The sequence below is a fragment of the Microcebus murinus genome, chromosome 15 (assembly GCF_040939455.1).
Source record: "Microcebus murinus isolate Inina chromosome 15, M.murinus_Inina_mat1.0, whole genome shotgun sequence".
Taxonomy (NCBI): Eukaryota; Metazoa; Chordata; class Mammalia; order Primates; family Cheirogaleidae; genus Microcebus; species Microcebus murinus.
In genome coordinates this window covers 59,373,603-59,385,088 of record NC_134118.1, presented here as the reverse complement: position 1 = coordinate 59,385,088, position 11,486 = coordinate 59,373,603, and the positions used below count along the sequence as shown (strand labels likewise).

Genomic DNA, 11,486 nt, shown 5'->3' with positions numbered 1-11,486 from the left:
CCATTAAAAAGTGGGCAAAAGACATGAACGGAAGCTTTTCAAAAGAGGACAGACTAATGGCCAATAAGCGTTTGAACAATGCTCAACATCTCTAATCATCAGGGAAATGCTAATCAAAACCACAATGAGATATCACCTAACTCCAGTGAGAATGGCTTTTATCAAAAAGTCCCAAAACAACAGATGTTGGTGTGGATGTGGAGAGAAAGGAACACTTTGTGTAACATTTGAATGATGTAAATAAAAGAGGGGAAAATACTTAAATTTGTTAGGCAGTGCTTCAAAGACAGTGTGATTTTCACAGACACTTTTAGTTCTAAAAGGATAGCATCGAGTCACTTTCCTCACTAAGATAGAGAGGTCAGTTTTTCCAGAACAACTGAGGTTAATAATCTGAGAAGCAATGCCCAGTCATATGCCTCAATGAAAAATATTAAAAATCTTGGGTTCTCAAGGCTAACGCATTTAGGAATACAGTTAGTTTATGGCTTTAAAGCTCATTTAATATCAAGACATTATTTTTTAATGTGTAGCACATCCAGACAGAAATAAATTTTCTTAGCCACAAATGTTGACTGTAATATAGGAGGCACCCATCCAGAGTACTGATTTATGATGATATCAGAAGAGGTTCTTTGGGGCTGGGTGGCTGTGACAGTCAGAACAGGGCCGGTGGCACTAGGCCCAGCAGGGTCTTGCAGCTGGGCTTGAGGTGAGAAAGAAGAAAGGACCCTCCATGGGTGAGAATAGGAAATCTGGTGAGAATAGGACAATCTCCACTCTGGCGGAAGGGGCAGAGGATCCCGAGACAAGGGCTTGTATAACATTGGTCTTATGACCTCAACCTCTGAGGTCCCAGCAAGAGTCCTAACATCTAGGACTCTACCACCAGGACAGGCCCCCTGAAACTAACCCCAGCAAGCACATCTAAAGGAGAAGGCTACCTTTCCATGCAGTCCAACAGCCAAGTCACCAGTATTCAAGGGCATTTGCATCACCTATGGAAAACATCAGATCTTGCACACAAGATGCCTTTGACAGCTCATGCCATCATTCCCCTGCACAAAAGTTGCTGCACCAGTGAACAACCAAGGTGACTCCTGAGCTTCTTTTCATTACTGAGTAGATATAATATCACTGCCAACAAAACAGAGTGCACAAAGTGTCTCTTCACAGTACCACTACCAATTGAGACCACCCTAGAAAATCTACTTGCCTAGATGAGGACCCTTTCCCTCCTTGGGTAGCAAAGATTTGAAAGAGATATTCTGTAACCTGTGCCACCAGTAAGTGACTAACACTTTTATACACCGTGCTCATTCTGAGAAATTAGACACCTTCTTAGTTTTTTTCTTTTCTGTTTTTTTTTTTAGACAGAATCTTGCTGGGTAGAGTGCAGTGGCATCATCATAACTCACTGCAACCTCAAATTCCTGGGCTAAAGTGATCCTCCTGCCTCAGCCTCCCAAGTAGCTGGGACTTCAGGGACGCACCACTGTGCCTGGCTAATTTTTCTATTTTTAGTAGAAAATAGACTTTTGCTCATGCTGGTCTCGAACTCCTGAGCTCAAGCGATCCTTCTGCCTCGGCCTCCCAGAGTGCTAGGATTACAGGTGTGAGCCACTATGCCAGCTTCTTTGTAAGTGAAGAATGTATAACATAATCTTGAAGAACTGCACAGTGGTATGGGCCAGAGGCATACTTTGTATGCATAATGGACTGAGAGACAGACAAATTAATCTTGGTGAAATAATTTTTCATCTCTTGTTTTTATTTGCCAGTGTTAGTCAATGTTCTTTGGCTTAGACTGTTACCTTTTTCTGGTTCCTTACTCTGTTCTATTCTAATGGGTCCCAGAAATCTCTCTCCTGGCCCATTATCAGAATCAGAAAGTGAAGAAGAAAATATTAGCTACTTAAATGAGAGTTCTGGGGAAGAGTGGGATTTCTCTGAAGAGGAGGACCCCAGGGTATCCAACTTAATGCCTCTTAAGCGTCTTGCCTGGCAGGTTAAGTGCCTTTTAAAATATTCTACAACTTGGAAACTTTTAAATCTTTCCCAGTCATATCATGTTAAACTCTTGGATCCAAGCACACCAGTCCATACACTTTGAGAGATAGGTCTAAGATTCTCCCATTGCTCCCATTATGTCCCCAAACTAGAACCAATTCCTGAATGGCCCCCTCCCACCTTTTCAAAAGCCCTTTATAAGTCCCAGTCTGCTCTCTAGAGATCATGCCGGCCTAAATGGAGCACTGCAATTTGCCACAAAACAGTTAAGCTGAACATTGAATAGAGCCATCCCCATACCTGAATACCTAAAACAGATCCCTAATTCATGTGTTTCTGGTTGCTGTGGCTGGCTAACTAAAATAGTTACGGAAACAACCTGCACTGAACCCATCAACATTACTTACTCCTTTTCATTTTATTTTATTTTTTTAATTTTTTTGAGACAGGGTCTTTTCCTGTCACCCAGGCTAGAGTACAGTGGCAAGATCATGTCTCCCTGCAACCTCAAACTTCTGGGCTTGAGCAATCCTGCCTCAGCCTTCTGAGTAGCTGGGATTACAGGAGGATACCACCACACCTGGCCAATTTTTAGAAAAAAAATTGTTTGAAGAGATGGGGGTTTGCTATGTTGCTCAGGCTGGTCTGGAACTCCCGGCCTCAAGCAAATTCTCCTGCCTCAGCCTCCCAAAGTGCTGAAATCACAAATGTGAGCCAGCATGCCTGGCCCACATGACTTATTCTTACATTAACTTTCAAAAATCAGTTAACAAACTCCTAATTGCATCCCTATAAAGATCCACCATTTGCTCTGATAGCATTGATGTTGCTAGTTGAGAAAGGAGTACAAAGTTAATCATCACACAGCCCACAGTGGGGAAAACAACACCTTCTCAACCAAATTATGCCATGCCCTGGCAAGCCAAAGTGCTACCAAGTACTGATTACATATACACGAGGATCCTGTAACTCAACTATGTGCATTGTGAGCACCATCTGACAAACCCTGCAGATAAAATGGGAACTTCAACAGAGACTTAGTCAAAAGAGACCACATTGCAAAAGATAAGTTGAATATTATCCACACTCAGTTCTTCCCTACTCACGCTACTCACCCTATCCACCTCAATTTACTCTGCCTTTCTGAATGGATTTTAACTAGATATCTAGTTATGGAAAGGAAAAAGTAGACTGGCCACCCCTTTTGTTACCTGACCTTCAGAACAGCCATTGTGGAAAGCAAGAGAAGTTGGCTACACCCAATAATACCTTTCTGAGCATACTCTTCTCTGACATTCATTTCTCAGGAAGTGAATTAAATTGCAGAACTACACAAAGGAAAATGGTGGCAATATGGATTTCTTTCCCAGATTATATATAGATTATGCCTACATATAACACTTTATAGGGGTTCCTAGTTTTTATGGGGGAGTGCAGTTTCAAACCCAGCTTACACTACTCTAAACCCATTTAGGTACTGTGTATCAGCAATTATAGCATGGACATTCTATATCCTAGGCTCCCACCAGGCTGTCTCTGGCTAAATTGGCCTATAAGATCATCCCTAGGGATTAAACAGACACCTGCTCTGTAGGGAATATATTTCCTGAATCTTGGCACTCAGAATTTTGTCAAGAGCAAGTATGTAATACATTCCAAAAGATAATGGGAAGGGATTAAGAGAGCATTTATGCTTTCAGTATTAACTGCTAATGGATTAAACTCTTTCATCTGTATAATATTTCCTGGAGCAGACGTTTGTGCACTTACCACATCCATTGCAAACTTCTCAGGAATGCTTCTAATTTTAAACAAACTTCTTACAGAAGACCTTAGCCCCATATTAATACGATCTGAAGTTAAAAGGTTTAGCAGCATTGTTTTCCTAAGTAGATTGGCTTTGGATTTTCTTCTGGATGAACAAAGAAGAATATGTGCCCTTGTAAATGAGTCTTTCTGGGTTTATTTAAGTGAGTCAAATTTAGAAATCGACGTACACAAAATAAAACGCATGACACCGTTAAGTCTTTTCATATACTCTGTGATAAAGTGAAATCTATTATATATGTGGTCTTGGTTGATTGGCAGAGAATCACAAAGCAGACTGTTTAAAGTAAATCATAGATCCTCTTCCTTATTTTAGTTGTGCTTTTTCCTATTCTCTATAATTAAGTGCTATATGCAAAATGGGATCAAAAAATCGAAGCAGTGATGGAATCCCGAATTCTGTAAATATACAGCAACTTTAAGGAGAGAGAAGAATGTGTATAACCTAATGAGTATTTCTGCTGAGCCTTAGTTGTCCTGTCTTAAGGAAGAAGAAAGGAATCATAGTGGGGAGAACAAAAGTATTTGTTAGTAAAAATTACTGAGCTTAACCCATACCATACTGTTAAATAACTGAATGTATCAGAAACTGTTCCTAGTTCCTATGTAGATGTTCTGTGAAACTGGTTTTTTAAATGTTCCAAGTACCTGTTTCCTTTTTGTTTTATAAGGGAGGGGAGTGTAGGAAGAGGTAGGAAAGAGGTCTGAAAATTAAAATATATTGTTTATGTGTAAAAAAAATAGAAGTTCTTTAATTCTGGGCTATGTGAGGATGACAAAATGGCTATTGAGAATAAATGAACTCAAACTCTGGAGTGAGAATAAGGTACATTTTACCATTAGTTAATTTGGATTCAAATATTTATAATGAATATGAATATTATACAGTGGGTTTCTATAGTCTGTATTCCTCTGAAAGCAAAGCCCAAGGCAAGAACTCTGGATCAGTTTGTTTATTTGGGAGGTGATTGCAAGAAGCAGGAGTGAGGAGCAAGAGAATGAGACAGAGAAGAAAGAAACCCAATGTAGGTGGCATGTTATAGAGGTCACTGCTGTGAGCAGAAAGAAACTTGATCCCACTGGGAAATCTGCAGAATGTCTTCCAGAATTGTCCACTTGAAGACAGGAGTTTGGAACATGTATTCACTGGCGGTGTCTCCTATTGTTATAGTTTGATGGTTGCCACCAAGGTCCTTAAGACCCCCAAACTCTGGGGCGTATGCTTGCACGAGAGAGTAGGAAACCACCTCCTACAGACATGGTCATGGGGCAGAAAGTGACAGGGAGAATGAACTGTCCACTGCAGCTGCCACTTTCTATCAAAGCAGGCCCAGGGGAGGGACACAAGCACCAAGGTCAGCTGCAGGGCTTCTTTCAGCAATCAATGGCTCCTCCATAAGGATGGAGCGAAGGATGATAGTCATTGGACACCAGGGCTGAGAGAAGGGTCTCACTTCTCATCTGGTGTGTGCACCTTTGCATGCACACCCCATAGTATCCACAATAAGATATTTGCTTCTTCCTTCGGTCCTCTGCTTTCAATCTCTGCTTATACCCTTGCTCAAAATGAAGTCTTTGGGTTCCTTCTGACTTTCTGTTAACTGAGGTCAACAGAAGTCTTCAGATTCTTTCAAAACACTCTATGAAATGCTGGTTTCCTACTTCACTAATGACTAAATAATGTGCAGAACTCCATATTTAGCTTTCTGATCAGAGAACTTCCTCTAACTATGTGTCAGCTGTATTTTTTTTTGCTACAACCAGCATATTCCATGCCCTGGAAGTACAGGTATGTAAAGGTGGGGTTTTAAATCCCGTTAGGCCAAGAAGCTTTACCTTCTTGTGGGGATCCAAGCTGAGAATGGATTTTCCTCTCTGGGAACCAACGGAATGATGCTTTATGTCCTGGTAACATACAGTGCAGGGCTGTTACCATTTAACTAGTTCATGTCCATCATTGTGTAGGCTACAATTGCATAAAACACATGTGAACAATTTCCGGGAGCAAAGACTTCTGTGAACCTCATAAGATTAATATTAATACAATCCTTAGCCTGGAATAAGGCCCAGAACTTTGCTTTTTAAATAATGCCAACTCCAGTGTCTCTCAACGGGGAGCAATTTTGCTCCCCGCTCCAGGAGGCATTTTACAACTGTCTGGGGACGTTTTTGATTGTCATAACTTTGCAGGGAGGCTACTGGCATCGAGTAGGTAGAGGCCAGGGATGCTGCTAAATATTTTACAATGCACAGGACAGCCCCCCTGCCACAACAAAGAACCATCAGGTCCAAAATGTCAATATTGCCAGCGTTGAGAAACCATGGTCTAGAAACAATGACATTTTACCTCTACTGACTTTTTTGAAGATCAACACAAACATTCATTGTGACTTTATGCAAGTCATTTCACCTCTCCTCTGGCCTTGGTTTCTCCTGTGTTGGGGAGAACATTGTGCTAGATAATCTCTAAGGTGTCTTCCAATTCTGACATTCTATGATTCTGTTCCTTCCATTGCTACATTATTCTCCTTAAGTTTTTGGCATTATAAGGTTAATACATTGTTGGAAAAATTAAATGTAAATAAGAATTGATTCTTTAACATTTACTCTCAGCAGTAGAAAATTAATTATTGAGCTGCTGTTGAGAGAGCAATATTACTGATTTAACTCTGCTGTATGTTGAATTTTAATATATGTAAAAGATTAAAGTCATAGCACATTTAAGATGAGTAAGAGACAATTTTTCCTTTCCCAATCTCATTACCCTTTGGCTATGAGTATTAATGAGCTCTGTGGGTGGTCCAAGACAGATGCAGAAGGTGCCAGCATGGAGCAGAAACAGGCCTGGGAGAGCATGACTGCTGGAGTCTCAGGACCAGTATCCTGATTGTCTATGTGCATGTATAGGGGTGTATTTAGTGAGGGACACTGAAAACATTGAACAAATCCTTTTTCTTCTACTTTAAAAAAATGTATGTTTCTCAAAAGGGGAAAGAAAAACTGCTCTAGGAATTGCCATTCAATTACTGTGACTATGCACTAATATGAGTGCAGAGATTATTTCCTTCTGTTAGAAAACCCGAATGATGAAAAAGGTTACCTAAGAGGGTGTCCTTGTAGTTCTTATTGATAATTTCCAGAATATAAAAGACATAGAAACAAGACTCTAAGATTGTGAATGAGTCCTTGTGAATGAGTCAAAGAAGAATTATGAAATATGGTAAATGGTAGATTCTATATGAGATAACTTCTCTTAACAAGCAAATTCTTCATCATTGCACTTAACAGGTACATCTGGAAGAAAAATAGAATAGGCTCAGCACTGCCTTTCCATTCTCCAAGCCACCATTTTCCCTGCTTCTGTTAAGCCTCTTGGAAATGATGAACGCTTTCATGTTATTCCTGGCTTAAATTTTTCAAAAATTTTAACCCTAAGGAGTGCATTTATTATTAACAATCACCTGTACTTATGACTGCTTGACTTACAGAGATACTAAAAGTAGAAGTTAGCATAGACTCTGGAGCCAACTAGGAGGATTCGACTTCTACAAGCCCACTGCATCCTTAATAATCCGGTGACCTTGAGCAAAGATACTTTGCCTCTCTGAATTTCAGTTTCCTCATCAGTAAAAATGGGATACTTAAAGTACTCATCTCATAGGTGATTTGAAAACTGATTAGTTAATAAATGTAAAGCACATAGAGCAATGCTAGGCACACAGTAATGCTATATAAGGCTAATTATTAGAAGGTATGACTAAAGTCCTGAAGACAGACAAATAATTTGTTCAACCACTTCTACATGCAGTATCTCTCACCAATTTTCAGATTGACTCGAGGAACTCAACCTGCATCTTCATCTGTTTTCCACAGGATGACAGATGGCATTCAGATGGAATTCAATTTTCTCTGAGCCAAATTGTAGAATGTGTACTAAATGTTTTCTTGCCCAACTAAGTTAAACACAAATTTACTGCCTTCTTGACAGTCAAATCCAGGGGAATAAGAGAGATGTTTGAGCTCACGTATGTTTTCAGCAAGATGACCAGGTCTCAGGACCACTGGGGTGTGGCCACCCCTTCTGTTTGTTATGAGAGCTCACCCTGTTCAGAATACACCATCCTCGAATTTGTAGATCTAGATGTTCTTTCAAAAATGGCAAAAATTGTATGAAACCACATAGGCTAAGGATAAAGCCCTCATTTTGCTGTTTGATTAAAAGAGATTGAGATGATAAAATAGTGATGAACTTACAAATGGTTAAAGATATCTTGTCAGTTCAGCAAACTATAAACCAGTTCTTGTAATAGCCACAATTAAGGAGCATTTTTAACTTTTGGGGACCCTACTGACACTTCCTATTCATTTAAGTCTTCTTTCCATTTGTTGGGTCAGCTGTTCTCTTTTAAGGGACAGGTATTCTTACGAAATACTCGACTCCATTATTCTACTCAATCAACAATCCTTAAAAGCTGCGTGTATCCTACAGTATCTACGTTCTTCTCTATCCTGAGATATGAAAGCACAGAGGCTGAGGTGACATTGCTGATACTTCCTTTCAACATTGTTAGTAAAGGCCCCCACATACGTGATGGATGAATAGGAGACGGTAAATCAAGAGGCTGCTAAAGACCAAGCCGCCAAAAGTGTCAGATCTTATCTTCAGTCGGCACTAGATGCAGTACAGATAGAGTAGGTGGGGTGAATGGGATCCGGTACACGAGATGTCTAAGTTATTTGTGAACAAACTAGTCAGTGTCATCTCCTTCATTTCTTTGAATCTTCAGGAATTAAAAGTAATCCTGAAGTGAGAAACAGTGGTTATAACCCGGCACCAATATATTATCAGTGTTAATCATTAACTTTTCTACTTGGGATTTCAGGATAATTGTTATAAAAGAAGAAGATATATCGGCCTATTGGTATGCTGGTAAATGTTTAACAACTAGCTCTCTGAAAAAAAAAACTTTTCTTGAGAATCCCTGATTTCTAGCATTTGCTGATTTATGTGGTACATGCCCCCACCATGGCAATTTCAAGCCACTATCATGACATTACTGAACGTGGAGGTGGGAAGAGATCTACATAGTCAGCTCCGGTGAGCCGATACAGCTGAAAAATGTAAGTCATTGACTGGATGTCATTCCAGATCTCAACTGATAATATTAAGCTTATTATTTGGAGCCAGTGAGATGCATTTTTACAACACGATTTTGAGTTAAAATGAGAATGTTCCCAATATATAGGGTTATATTTGAATATATAAGCCACTATATAAGGTTAATGTCAGGTTGATAGGGGTTCTGGAGTAAGATGGCCTAGGTTGGGGTCCTGGCTTTATTGCCGACTAGTGGTGTGATCCTGAGTAATCCCTGAACCTCTCTTTGGCGCTAATGACAGTACTTACTCTAATGACTGTAATGGACTTAGCACAGTATACAGGTAAGTGACTGGTGGTAGTAGGAGAACCATATATGAAACTATTTCATGTTTACAAAAATTCATCTTGGAAATGGTGACGGCTCTAGGCTCTGCTGTCCCCAATTCTTTTCTTTCTCTATTCTAAGGTCCTTTCCTGGAAACACTCCCAAATCATCTACTCTACTCTAACTCTCAGCTTTTCTCCAATGTAATCAGGTCAAAAATACTCCAAATCAAAATCTTATGAATTCCAAAAATACATTTATTGGAAGGGTTTATACTACTTTTATTGTTGCAATGTTACATTTACATTGTAGTTGTATGTTTTTCAAGTACCTTCTCCAAGTTCGTGTATTGCCATAAACTACTCATTGTTATATTTAAAAATGAAACTCCTTTACTTAGGCATGTATCTCTTCAAGAAAAGCCAATGCAGAATATTAAAATTAAATAAATTTGGGAGTGATTATTTTCTTTACAAAGTATAGTCACTTTAATGAAACCGTTTCTTTAAATATCTAGCTTATTTATTAATTTAGTAATTATTGAGCACTATTATGTGTCAGACACAATTCTTGTGCTAGAAACGGTATAGAATGAGGGGGGAAAAAGTTTTCTGCCATTTTTTTTATTTGGAACACACTATTTAACTTTGTAAGCACTTAAAATACAACTTATTTTAAGGGAATTATTTAAAAAATATATACATTGAAAAAATCAAGGCACATAGAGTGGGTATAAACCTCAGGCAACAAATTCAATTTTGCAAAAATTTAACTACATTTGGCTTCAATTATTCAGCTTAACCTCTAATTCCACTTGGAGGTATAGCAGCACTTTAACCTTGTCAATTCATTGCTTCCCACCCACCTCCTTCCAACCTCCTAAGGATAGTGTCTTAGAGTGGGGACCTTCGTAATGCCAAGGGGCATGTGAGAAGGTGCAATCCGGTCCAGGGAGGTCACCACTGAGATGCTTTCTCCGTGTCTGCATGGACCTTTCAGGACCACCAGAAGCCAGATCACACTAGATCACAGCTTCAGGATGCAGAAACATTTCTATTGCTGTCTTGCCACATGAGTCACAGAAATTTCTGTAAAGCTGCCTATGGCCCATGTACCTAACAGCCCACACACTCTTTCCCTATCTGGGTCTTTCTGCTGCCATCCTGGGACTCTGCCCAGAAGCAAAGAGATTTTTGTTTTCTTTTTGGCCAGCTCTCTATTCTGTGATACTCCTCTCCCTCCTCCCCACTTCCTCTAACACACACACATTCACACATTTGGCAATGAAAATAGGATCTCCTTGAAATGGAGAGGATATCTTGAAGGGGAAAAATTCAGCTAATATTGCAAAACTATTATGCCATATATATCGTCTATATGCATATAGTGCCTATGATGACATTTTTGGGACGCAAAATGCTTCTATGACATTGAAAAGTGAGTTGCATAACCTGAAACATAAAAAAGAGATTGTGATAAATAAACATCTCTGAACTCTCCTTCACTGCCCCTCTGCTTTAAAATAATATTCGTAAAAAATTTCATCGTGAAGAACTACAAACATTCCTGAAGAACTAGGATAAAGTACATTCTTAAAAAAGCAAGGGATCAAAACAAAATGAAAAATTCACTCCTCCCCAAAATGAATCTTAAATAAAAAATGAAAAACAAATTTAAAAATGTAAATATTAAAAGCAAAAGACAAAACCAAAACCAAACCAAACAACCCAGAAGACAAACCTGTTTCAAAATGCTGCTCTATGTGAGTGTGAGTTATCAATGCCACTTCTTCCCATGGGCTGCCACCAGTGATATTTTTTTCATGTAACCAAAGGGTCTATGTAAGGCCTTTATGCGATTCTAAATATATTCAAAACTCTGAAGCAAAACCTTTCTAAAAATGGTTTCAACCCCAGAAAAAAGGTACTGCAGATTTTTTTTAAGCTCTCTTGCTGTACTGCTATAATAGACTGTGATCCTGGCCAATGCCTGGGCTGAGGACTGTGGTACTAGACTGTAAGGCCAGGGGCAGCTCTCAGCAGTCTGCACAGTGCCTTGTGTAAAATCAGAATCTGATCTACTTTATCTAGGACTCTGAGGTCTCAGTCACTGCCTCTTATAGTCCCCATAGCTCACACCATCACCTTCAATCTACTTCAATCCAGCAAAATGCAAGTAACCGCACATTCTGTATAAAACCACATTTAATAAGCTGAGAATAAG

At 39.4% G+C, this 11,486-nt stretch overlaps 1 pseudogene; it reads left to right on the top strand.

Annotated features, from left to right (window-relative positions):
• Positions 1 to 1,846: 1,846 nt before the first annotated feature.
• LOC105882106 (DDB1- and CUL4-associated factor 16-like) lies at positions 1,847 to 2,805 on the top strand (annotated as a pseudogene).
• The last annotated feature ends 8,681 nt before the right edge of the window (positions 2,806 to 11,486 follow it).